The following is an 11,483-nucleotide window of genomic DNA, read 5'->3' on the forward strand; positions in this document are numbered from 1 at the left end:
AATAGTTTGAAGTAGGTTGTCAAATAAACTTGTTTCTCCAGAGTGAGGAATGCCATCTGTGAAGTCCTGGCTTTCTGCCTGAATAAGATAATCGTCCAAATATGGGTAAATTTGAATAGTTCTCCGTCTGCAAAATGCAATGGCTGGAGCTAGACACTTTGTGAATTCCCTGGGCGCAGTAGATAAGCCAAAGGAAGTGCAGAGAACTGATAGTGCATGGAGCCTGCCCTGAAGCGTAGGTATTTCCTGCAAGATTCCCTTATTGGGACGTGGAGGTAAGCTTCCTTTAAGTCTAGGGTTGCCAGCCAGGCATCCTTGGCTAGCATGGGAAGACTCTGTTGCAGAGTTAGCATTTTGAATTTTGGAACTACCAGAAAGGTGTTGGGAATACAGAGGTCCAGGATAGGATGCCACGAGTTGTCTTTTCTGGGTACCAGAAAAAGTCTTTAATAAAAACCTTGTCTCCTTTGTTCTGCTGGGACAGGTTGAATAGCCCTGATATTGAGAAGAGAGAGAACCTGCTGTTGGGCCTCTGCCCATTGATTTGGGGGTAGGTCTGGCCAACCACTTGGGGTTGGTAGCGTGTGGAAGTGGAATCTGTATCCTTGGGAAACTATGTTCAAAACCCATTTGTCCTGGGTAATGAGTTCCCAGTGTTTTGCATACAGGGCGAGCTTTCCTCCTAAGGGAGCAGGTAGTTGAGCAGGGCTTGGAAGGGTTAAGGTTAAGTCATTGTGCCATTTTTCCATAGGGGGGTGGCTTACTACTCCCTGCTTTGGAAGTGGGAGCCCCTCACTGTTTAGGTCAGTGTGTAGCCTGAGACTGTAGCCTAGGTGGTCTGCTGTTCCTGGGATTGGACTGAGAAGGCCTGGAAGGGACTGGAAAGGACCAGTTCTTTGAAGGCCAATACCTACTGAATCTGGGAGGCTGCACTTGTAGGAAATCTTTAACAGTTTGTATAGATTTAGCTTTTTCCTCCATCCTTTTGAGGATGACTTCTGTTTTGTTGCCAAAAAGGCGGTCTTGGTTTAAGGGAAGCACCCAGTAATTTAGCTATTACATGTTTTGTTCTTTAAGTCAAGCATACCTTCTAATTACAGACCCAGTGATAGCAGATGCTTCTAAAGTGTCAAAACCACATTGCAAAGTAAGTTTACCAACTTCTTCTACAGAATGCATTAAATCTTGTAGTTCTTTGTTCAGTGCAGTCAGGAATCAACATAATTTTCTGTTTAAGTAGCCTCATAACATGCTGCTAATACAACATGTGAAACTGGCAATTTAAAGCCCTAATGGCCAAAGTAGCCGAAGTGTATACCTTCTTACCCGAACTGTCTAAGGCTCTAGAATCTCTATCAGAAGGGGTAGTATTTTTGGCAGCAGTAGCCTTAATGCCTTTTGGACCGTGGGAAATGGTTTCTGGATCCGCAGAAGGATTCTTGAAGAGGAACTTGAGAGTCAGGTACTCTGTATTACTGGTCAGGTTTTCTGGGAGCTGGAGGTAAAGTGTCTGGGGTAAGGCTAGATTCCAAGAAGGCATCATCGACACTGTCCAGAACAGGAGGGCTAGCTAAAGGCCTGTGCTGAGGTAGTGGTAAGAATTCCCCAAGTCTCTTTTTGGACTCAAAATAATCCTGGCTTTCCCAGCAGAAATGCTCCTTAAGAGTGTGCAAGGTTTCACAGAAAGAAAAATCCTCTGGAGGGGAAGCAGAGGGAATGGAATCCTCTGCATCAGAATCATCAAAAGTAGATGAGGGCAAATCCTGGTAATCAGAAGGAGCAGAAAAATCAGATTCCTGATCAGAAGAATCAGAAAAAAAAAAATCAGTTCTAGGTCTCTTAGAGGGGGAAGGCTGGTTTCCCCTAATAAAGGTAATAAGGTCTTCAGCCATTCTAAGCATTTTTTTTTTTTGGCATATGGGCCTGAGCCTGTGTTTTGGTCATTGTTTTTTTTAGGCGTGGTGCAAATTTTTGGCCTGCATGAAAACAATGGCATCTGTTTAATATGAATGCCTGTAGGCCTGAATACACCCTCAGAAGCCGGTGCCTGCACAGCGGCTCTGGACCCATCCAAGGTAGAGCATCCGCAGGTTCCATAGTCAAAGAAGCATCTTGCGGCATACCGGACTCCGAATGGGTCTCAGTAGAGGCCTGCGAATCAGAAGTAGCGGGTATCAGGGGCTGCAAAAGCACCTCACTGAGTACCGGCGGACTGGCGACTAGCTTAACGGAAGTGTTGGCAGTTTTGGACATGTGCGGTCTGTCTTTATCCTTACATTTTTTTAGAATATCAGTAGTTGGATGGCTTGATGAAGCCATTTCAGAGTACACAGAATTAGTATGAAAATAATTAGCTGCAAAAATAGCCCAACAACGAATAGTTCGGGCACTGAACAATGCACAAAACCGACATGGGACATCGTGGTCTGAGCCTGAACAGGGGATGCAGTAGGAATAAAAATCTCTATGAGGTATTTGCTTTCCACAGGTAAAACAATTGTTAACTTTTATTGACATCTGTTAGAGCAAGAAAAAGGCTCCCCAATGGGGTACTTACCTTTTTTTTGAAGACTTCGGGTCTGAAACTCAAACGAAAATTTCAGGAGTCTGCCGACTGGCACTTGCAAACTGCTTCTGCTTCGAGCACCACACTGCAAGAAAGACTGATGTAATGGCATCTGCTGCATGCTTTATACGCCTGACAACCCGAAGTCAAGGAAGAAGTGACAGCATCCGACGCAGTAATCCGAAGACTCTGGTATTCAGGCCGGCTGAGGGCTACCTGCAGGCAGATAACCCAAATGTGAGGACTGCAACAATGAAACACGAAGAACATCTCCACAGGAATACCATATATTGCTGGAGAATTTCCTGAAATTAGTTATACATCACCATTTTTAATCCCATCTCCTCCTGTCCTGAAATTAGTTATACATCACCATTTTTAATCCCATCTCCTCCTGTCCTGTTAGTAATTCAGCCTCTTGTACCTCTTAACCTTGGCATATTTAATTCTTCCATAAAAATTTCCATTTGTACCTTTTCTTGATTTCCATATTTCTCTGCTTTATACAGACTTTCACAGAATTTCCAAAACATTTAATAATTCTACATGATCCCTTGTTATAGGCTCCCTAAGCTTGGTGACCGCCCTTTCGACTTTGTTGCCAGAGTCGTCGGCTAAAAGTTTTTATGTTTTACAGTTATCAAAAAACAGTTGCTTAACAGCAATCTTTCTAAACTCATGCATATTATTGAGGTAATCCTTATTTTCTGTTTAGCATTCTGCAGTTTTCCTCTTCTTGTTCTTGAGAGATTCCCCCTATTATGCAATACTTAAACATCCGTTAGTCCCTCTAAATTCCTGTTACTTCATGACCATATCATCTCCCTTTATTTCCAACCCTATTTTTAAACTCTACTTTAAATTTTATCCCAGTCCATTTCATATTTTCATAAGAAATTTCTATATTCCCTAATTGCTCCTGAATAATTAAGACTGAGGAAATTTATAAATTCTACCTGCCTTTTTTGGAGTAGCTGGCTGACTGTTAGGAAAATTGCAGATCATAATACACCCTCCACGGCGCACACAACTGGAGGAATGGGTGCAGGTTCTGGAAATTCCATCTGGAACAGCTCATAGTAGTTTCTCAAGGACTGAGAAACACGACTGTTCTCCCACTGAAAAACACTGGCATATTCTAAAAACAGTCGCAGGGAAAGAAAGACCCACAAAGAGCATCAGAAACGGAGCTCTCCTGAGCGTCTGAATCAGAAATCAGAGAAGAACCTTGTATCTGTCCCTTTATCCTTATGTCCATACTCAATCTTGAATCTCTTCGGGAAAAGTAGTATTCCTCTCTTCACTAGAAACTACCTTACAAGGAGATAAATAGCCTGAATTAAACCCTAAGCTAAACCCAGTGAACTACTAAAAAACAAATTTGCGGAGGAATAAACACATGCTTAGTTTTCTGCTTCTTTTTGACAAGAAAAAAGTGGCAGCAACAGCTTCCCTAGGAATGGACAAAACATTCTGACAAAACATAGAAGCCTTCCCTATTCCAAGGCTGACAAGAGTGGCTCTCCCTTGTCCACTGATGGGGGACTCAAACAGCTGCAGAGGACATGTCTTGCCCCCTGGTCCATAGTGGCTACAGGTACTACACCAGAGGGATCTGGAGTAAAAAGATAATGGTCTGAGGTACTAACAGCCACAGCAGTCATCCACCTGCAGCTGATGCAAACTGCGAGCCTGCTGTAGTGACTAAGGCTGTTTGCTTAACTTTTTCTTTTTGTAGCTAGAAGGACCAAACCATGGAACAGTCAGTCTCACTGTTAAGCCGAAAATGATCCTAGAGAAAACGAGCAGTAAATGCCAGAAAAAAATAAGTCTAAGAAATCACTCCACCCCCCCCCCCACCCGGGAAAACCCAGTAGGAAGTACTTTAAAATGGTTTATTATCAGTTGTGCGAGTTATCGTATTATCGACCTAAATGGGGCGGGGGGGGACTACTGCAATAAATGTCAAACATGGAAGTGGAGAACGTCAAATTCTACATTTTTTTTTTTTTAACTTTGTCCACACTTCCGCAAGGTGTAGTATTCTGCAAAACACAGCAAATAATGTTTTTGCAGGGGGGCAAACCCCTCCTACACCTCAATGTGTGGGGGCTACGCCCCCCACACTCCCTGCTACTTATATACACAAACTCAGTGATCGCACTACAGAGAGGGAAAGGGTACATTTCCTGATCCCCACTATAATGGGATCTGCATTAAAATGCAGAAATTCACAACAGTGAAAGCTAGAGTGCATTCGCTGTTGTGCAATATTTTTTTCCGTTAATATATAATGTCGAATTGGGTGTTCAGACTTGCGTCAAACCCTCCTGCACCCTCATGTGGGGGGCTGTGACCCCCACACTCCCTGCTACTTATATATACAAACTCAGAGATTGCACTACAGTGAGGGAAAGGGTACATTTCCCGATCCCCACTATAGTGGGATCTGCATTAAAATGCAGACATTCACAACAGTGAATGCTGCAGTGCATTTGCTATTGTGCATTTCAGCATTTTTTTTGTTAATATTTAATGTTGAATTGGGCGCTCGGACTTGCGTAACTCCAACAAAATCTGATCGCCCTTTTGATTGCAAACCCTTTAAAACACTTATCTAGCCCAATGTAAAATAAACAATTTCTCCTCAGAAAAAAAAATGTTTTTGTTACTTTTTAAGCCAACAGAAATAAGATCACTTAAAAGTACAGTGCAGTCGCGTGACAGTCCATTAAAACACAAACTCCAAACTTAAAAATGACTTTCCTGAAGACGAAAGTATACATAAGCAAAATTATTGAAATGGAAGGTACCCCCCCCCCCCCAACAAGGGAACTCATCTGCCTAAAGGAACAGCACAAGCGCTATCAGTCCTCAAAAGAGCTTCAACTGCAGTAAAGCTCTGAAGGTCTTGGTACTCAGACTTCTTAGCTCTGCTCGAGCTGCCCAACAGTTTGGGCAACATGGAAGGTGTCCTGAAGCTTTGGAAGCTGGCAGGCTGCTACATCCTTTGCAGGATATATCCCATATAGCTAAGGCTACTGCAGCAGTGAACAATGATAAACATCTGAATGTTCACTTGCCAGCCCCGACTCTCAGATACTGTCCAACATGGATGTGAAGTTATACATCCTTCAAATCTGGAGCAACTAAGAAATGACAGCAGCAAAAGCAGCGACCAAGATTAACATCTTGGATCTAGTGACCTACAGGAATTTGTTCAGCTATAAAGTATTCCGGCAGAATCTGTGACTTTACAATTTTTCACCCCCACCACATGGTGCATAAAGGTCGAATTAGCATTTGCCTGACTGGCAAACGTGTTCCATCTTCAACTTACTGAAAGGAGTGCTTTCTAAAATTTGTTTCCCCTGCTGATGCCACAGAAAATTAAAGATAAATCAATATCAATGGTTAAAGATAAAGGAAAAGATGAAATATGTATACAGACATTAATGGACGCATTCTGCAGAGGCACAGAAACATGTCCACTAAAGTCTATGGAAGATCCCCATGTGACATCACAGAGGGAAACTACTGTGGTTTGAATAGAGAATTAAAACTTTAAAAAAAAAAAAAAACAGTCCCCCAAAATAATGGACTAGAGGACTACTTCAAGAGATAAAGGCATTTAACTCTCCGGATGCCACACTGCACTGCCACAGTATGACAACACACTTACTCCAGAATGCATTTTACATTTGTTGACAAGGACAGTCATACTGAGCAGAGCCCACTGACGAAGGCCCAGGTTAAAAGCTCCAAAAACATTGTAATTATGAAAGTATAATTTTATAAAGATATATACAAAAGTTAACATGCTTATATGATATGAAAATAAGATAAATCCAATAAGCCAGCAAACTGTGACCTAGAAACTAGGTTTATTGTAACCTAGAAACATGAAAAACAACAAATAACCAGACCGGTTTCGGCTGGACACAAGCACAGCCTTCCTCAGTGTAAAAGAACATGATCAATTGTTATTTAAATACACCCATCTGAAAAGTGATTGGTTAATTCTAAAATTGTTCAATTAAACCAGGTGAAAACAATCCACCCAGTTTGACAATCCACTTTTCTTTGGAATTTAAAATAGAGTGCCGACCTGTTTTGCTGGATCTGTTACCTTTTATCACATCAATAACCATAAATGAAAATTTAGCTGTTATGTACCAGATGATGTTTATATACAGGGCATTGTTCACTTTTTTATTTTTATTACTACTTACGTGTTCAGATATTCGTAGTCTGAAGGGACGTGAAGTTTGTCCTATGTAAAAGGATCCACAAGTGCAGGTAGCCAGATAAACCAGTCAGTCAGTACTACAATTGGCAAAGAAGTTAAGATCATAGACCGTGGCACTATTCTTACTGGAAAATTGTTTAGATTTACTTAGTCACAATTGGTGCAGTGGCCACATGGAAAACAACCGGTCAATGGTTCACGTCAAGGTGGTCTGTAGGTGCTGTCCCAAACTGTTGTCATGAGAATGTTTGTAATGATTAAAACAGGAACCTAAGTTTTTCCCTTTGCGAAATGAAGAGAGACATCTGTCTGGTATGATGCTTGTCAATTCTTGGTCACATTGTAGTATGTTCCAATGTCTGTGTACACTATGGATTAGAGTATCCAAATTCCTGGCATACGTGGTTACAAACCTAATGGGTTGTGAGTCGGTAGTACTGTGCTCTGTATAACTTAATAAATCATCCCTGTTGAGTGTATTAACCCAATTGACGGCTTGCAGAACATGCCCCATCCTGTATCCCCTGGATCTGAACTTGTTGGTACTCCTTTCTCTGTTCCTGAAAAGAAGTATCCTGGGAACAAATACGCTTGAGTCTAATAAACTGAGATTTGGGAATGTTCCTAGCAATATGTGGCGAGTGAAAGCTGGAAGCATGGAGGACAGTGTTGTATTCGGGGTACTTCCTGAATACTTCAGTACTTAATATGTATGATCAGGTAACCTGTGGATCAATACATCCAAAAAAGTAATGGTACTGGCATGATAATGTATTGTAAACTGGAGACTCCATTTATTATCATTCAGATAAGATAAGAAATCAAATAGTTGATAAACCTCTCCCCTCCATACCATCCAGCAATCATCCAAATAACGTCTCTAGATATCAATGTACTCAAGAAAAATATTGTTCTGACTATTGTAGATGATATATCTTTCAACATAGGCCATGAATAGATCAGCATAAATCGGGGCAAATGATGCTCCCATCGCTGTGCCTTTTGTTTGCCAATAGCAAGTATCTTGATAAAAAAAGACATTACTGGTGAGGACATGTTCTGCAAGACCAACCAGAAATGTGTTAAACTCAGACTGGTACAAGTCAGCCACCTCCAACCAATAGGCCAGGGCCTCCAAACCTGCTTGATGAGGGATGTTAGTGTATAGAGCACTTACATCAATTGTGCACATTAACCAACCTGGTTCAAGCTGTGTGTTTGAGATGATTTGTAGAAAATTGGTATTGTCCTATAGTCGTGAACGTACTAGGGATAACAAGGGCTTAAGATGTTTAGTAATATATGATGACAGTGGTTCAGTGATGTAACCCTTGCCTGATACAATGGGTCTAACCAGGTGATTTTACTGGGTCCTTATGTATCTTGGGTAGAAAATAAATGTATTGGTTTGCAGAGTCTTGGATCATGAGCTGATGCATTACATCGGTGGTAACAATGCCTTCATCTCTGGCCATGGATAGAAAGTCATCAATTTGTTTTTTGAACCTAAAGGTGGGGTTGATAAACATTTCAGAATAGTATCTCTTATCAGAAAGTTGTCTTTTGGCCTAATTATCATAATCAGACCAATTTAGGACTACTACTGCCCCACCTTTATCAGCAGAAATGATGACTATATCTCTATTGTTCTGTAGTTGCATAACAGCTTGTTTTTCTGCCAATGTGATGTTATTGGATTTGAAACGTACATCAGATCCTGAAAAGTGAAGATCTTTGAGAATGCTACTCTGGAATTGATGTACAATAGGACGCATGGGAGGGAGAAAGCGTGATTTATGATACATAAATTTATCATGACTAAGTATTATCCATATCACCAAAATGCAACTTCAGATTCAAGATTCTGCAAAAGGACATAACATCTTGTGCCAATACATCCTCAGGTACCATAAAACCCGGTATGAATGTAAGACCTTTATTGAGAAAAGACAAGTGGATAGGTGAAAATACAAAGTCTGATCAATTTAAAACATTCACATTAGAGTTAACATTCACTTCTGCATTGCTATTTTCAACAAACTTTGTATATTGCTTATTTTTCTTGTGTTTTCGTCCCCCACTGGTATCTAGGCCTAAAGGGATAGATGCTGGTGTTCTTTTGGGAGACTGTGAACCTGATACTGCCTGTAGATCACTGTCAGTACAGGAAGAAAGGTCATCAGTGGATGAACCAGTATCCGGAGTGCATTTCCTGAGAATAGACCTGGGTCTCTTTCTTTTGGGGGTTCTGGTTGAATATGATGTAAATCTGACATGTTTGTTAGAATTAAAGGATTGGCACTTTGGTAATCAGATTGATCTCTTTGGAATTTCTTGATTTTCCTAATCTTAAGTTGTTCTTCTAAATTATTTAAATCTGTTGCCACTTTGTTCAGCTGTTTGTTGAAAAAGGTTTCCCCTTCAAATAGTTGTACTTCACTAGTTTTGTGACGGCACTGATTTCCCAATCGATCATACGATCGTGAAACTTGGCCAGAGCCTCAACAAAAGATATAGTAGCCTGTTGTTGTATAGCGGCCCATTGGTTGTTGAGCAGGACTCCTCATCAGCTTCTCCCACATGGGGTTGTATTTGCACTGAGTCCTCTTGGTGTGATACCTTTGGCCATATAAGCCTTGAACAATTTGGAGTGCCAAACATTGGATCTCAAAGATCTTAGATGTTTGTGTAGCTGTTCAAAGGCTATTCCACAAATAGACTCAGGACCCAAAGGCTCACCAATATTGGTATTGGGTACACAAGAGCCCAAACCAAAGGCTCCAAGGTCCTCTCTATCTGCTGACAGACCAGAAACCAGACTAAGATGATCCATCACTATATGAGAATCAGGTGTGAACTTAAGAAATTCAATCCAAAAATCTTTGTAACTGATGGTTCAAAGGAACTGACAATAATAGCCTCAATTCAAATTGCTACGCCAGTAAAAGTGAACCATAAGTCAATTATGAGATAAAGAGACAATAATAGCCATAAAGGCGAAATGTAAAAACCAACTTGTTACAAAAAATTCCACCAGGCTACGTCCCTTTAATAAAAACCTAGGTTCCCATTTTAATCATTACAAACATTCTCATGACAATAGTTTGGGACAGCACCTACAGACCACCTTGACGGGTGAACCATTGACCGGTTGTTTTCCATGTGGCCACTGCACCAATTGTGACAAAGTAAGTAAATCTAAACAATTTTCCAGTAAGAATTGTACCACGGTCTATGATCTTAACTTCTTTGCCAATTGTAGTACTGACTGGCTGGTTTATCTGGCTACCTGCACTTGTGGAACCTTTTACATAGGACAAACTTCGCGTCCCCTCAGACTACGAATATCTGAACATGTAAGTAATATTAAAAATAAAAAAAGTGAACAATGCCCTGTATAAACATCGTCTGGTACATAACAGCTAAATTTTCATTTATGGTTATTGATGTGGTAAAAGGTAAGAGATCCAACAAAACAGGTTGGCACTCTATTTTAAATTCCAAAGAAAAGAAGTGGATTGTCAAACTGGGTGGATTTTCCCCTGGTTTAAATGAACAATTTTAGAATGAACCAATCACTTTTCAGATGGGTGTATTTAAACAACAATTGATCATGTTCTTTTACACTGAGGAAGGCTGTGCTTGTGTCTAGCCGAAACCGGTCTGGTTATTTGTTGTTTTTCATGTTTCTACAATAAACCTAGTTTCTAGGTCACAGTTTGCTGGCTCATTGGATTTGTTTTTGTATGGTTTGGTTTGAGCCATGCAATTGCTCTCGTGCAGAAGGTTTTATTTGGATGAAAATAAGATACAAACTCTCCAAGGGCCATTTTTCTTTTATATCAAAAAAACTGATTATTTTTTTATTTTTTTTTTTAACATTCTGTCAAAGTTGGTGACTCCACCTCTCCCAGTAGAGACATCCCCAATGGCGTACCACAAGGATCTTTCTCGGAAGGTCAGGCTAAGGTAGACTGCCTTTGGCCCACCAAGTTTACTGACTATTGCAAAATGGGTGCAATCAACGAGTTCCCCAACGATGTTGGTACATTACAGGATGGGCTAACAGACAAATTACTAGGTAGAGAACTAGCGTCAGATATGCTTTGGGGTATGACTGGTGGGGATAGGAAGTTGAAGCCTGTGCCAAGTCTGTCAAGCAAGCAGGTTGGCAATTTCCTCCAGTCTAGTGCAAGTAGTAGTATATACTACAAATCTGGCACATAGCTGGACACTCCCTTTTAGATTTCGGACGTAGCTAATGAATGCCTTATGTCTATGGTTAGCTAAGGATGCTAATGAATGCCTTATGACTATGGTTAGGTAGGGATGCTATTTCAGCTTCACAAATAACTAACTATAGAGGACTTTACAAGACTTCCAATTTGCTTGTTCTATCTATAGAGGGAATTTTTCCTGTGCAGAGGCAGTTGCCTCTTGTTCTTTGACATCAGTTTCTTCCCTTGATTATAAAATCCATTTATACTAATTGTGCACCAAGGTGGTGTGTTTCTTCGGGAGGGCCTGGTTTTAATCCGGTCATGAAGAGAGGAATCTAAACAATTGCTATGATGATTATACAAGGCATCTGTGTACAACTTTGCATAGCAGTCATTACTGCCTGTGATCTCAGGGAGTATAAAACGTTTCATACCATCACCATCACCC

At 40.8% G+C, this 11,483-nt stretch overlaps 1 protein-coding gene across 2 annotated transcripts in view; it reads right to left on the minus strand.

Moving 5' to 3' along the window:
- Positions 1-11,483, minus strand: part of LOC122787331 (BTB/POZ domain-containing protein 2-like) — a 555,231-nt gene that overhangs the window by 488,110 nt on the left and 55,638 nt on the right. The window lies entirely within an intron of this gene.

Source organism: Protopterus annectens, chromosome 13.part0 (assembly GCF_019279795.1).
Source record: "Protopterus annectens isolate FY-2018-M chromosome 13.part0, PAN1.0, whole genome shotgun sequence".
NCBI lineage: Eukaryota > Metazoa > Chordata > Ceratodontiformes > Protopteridae > Protopterus > Protopterus annectens.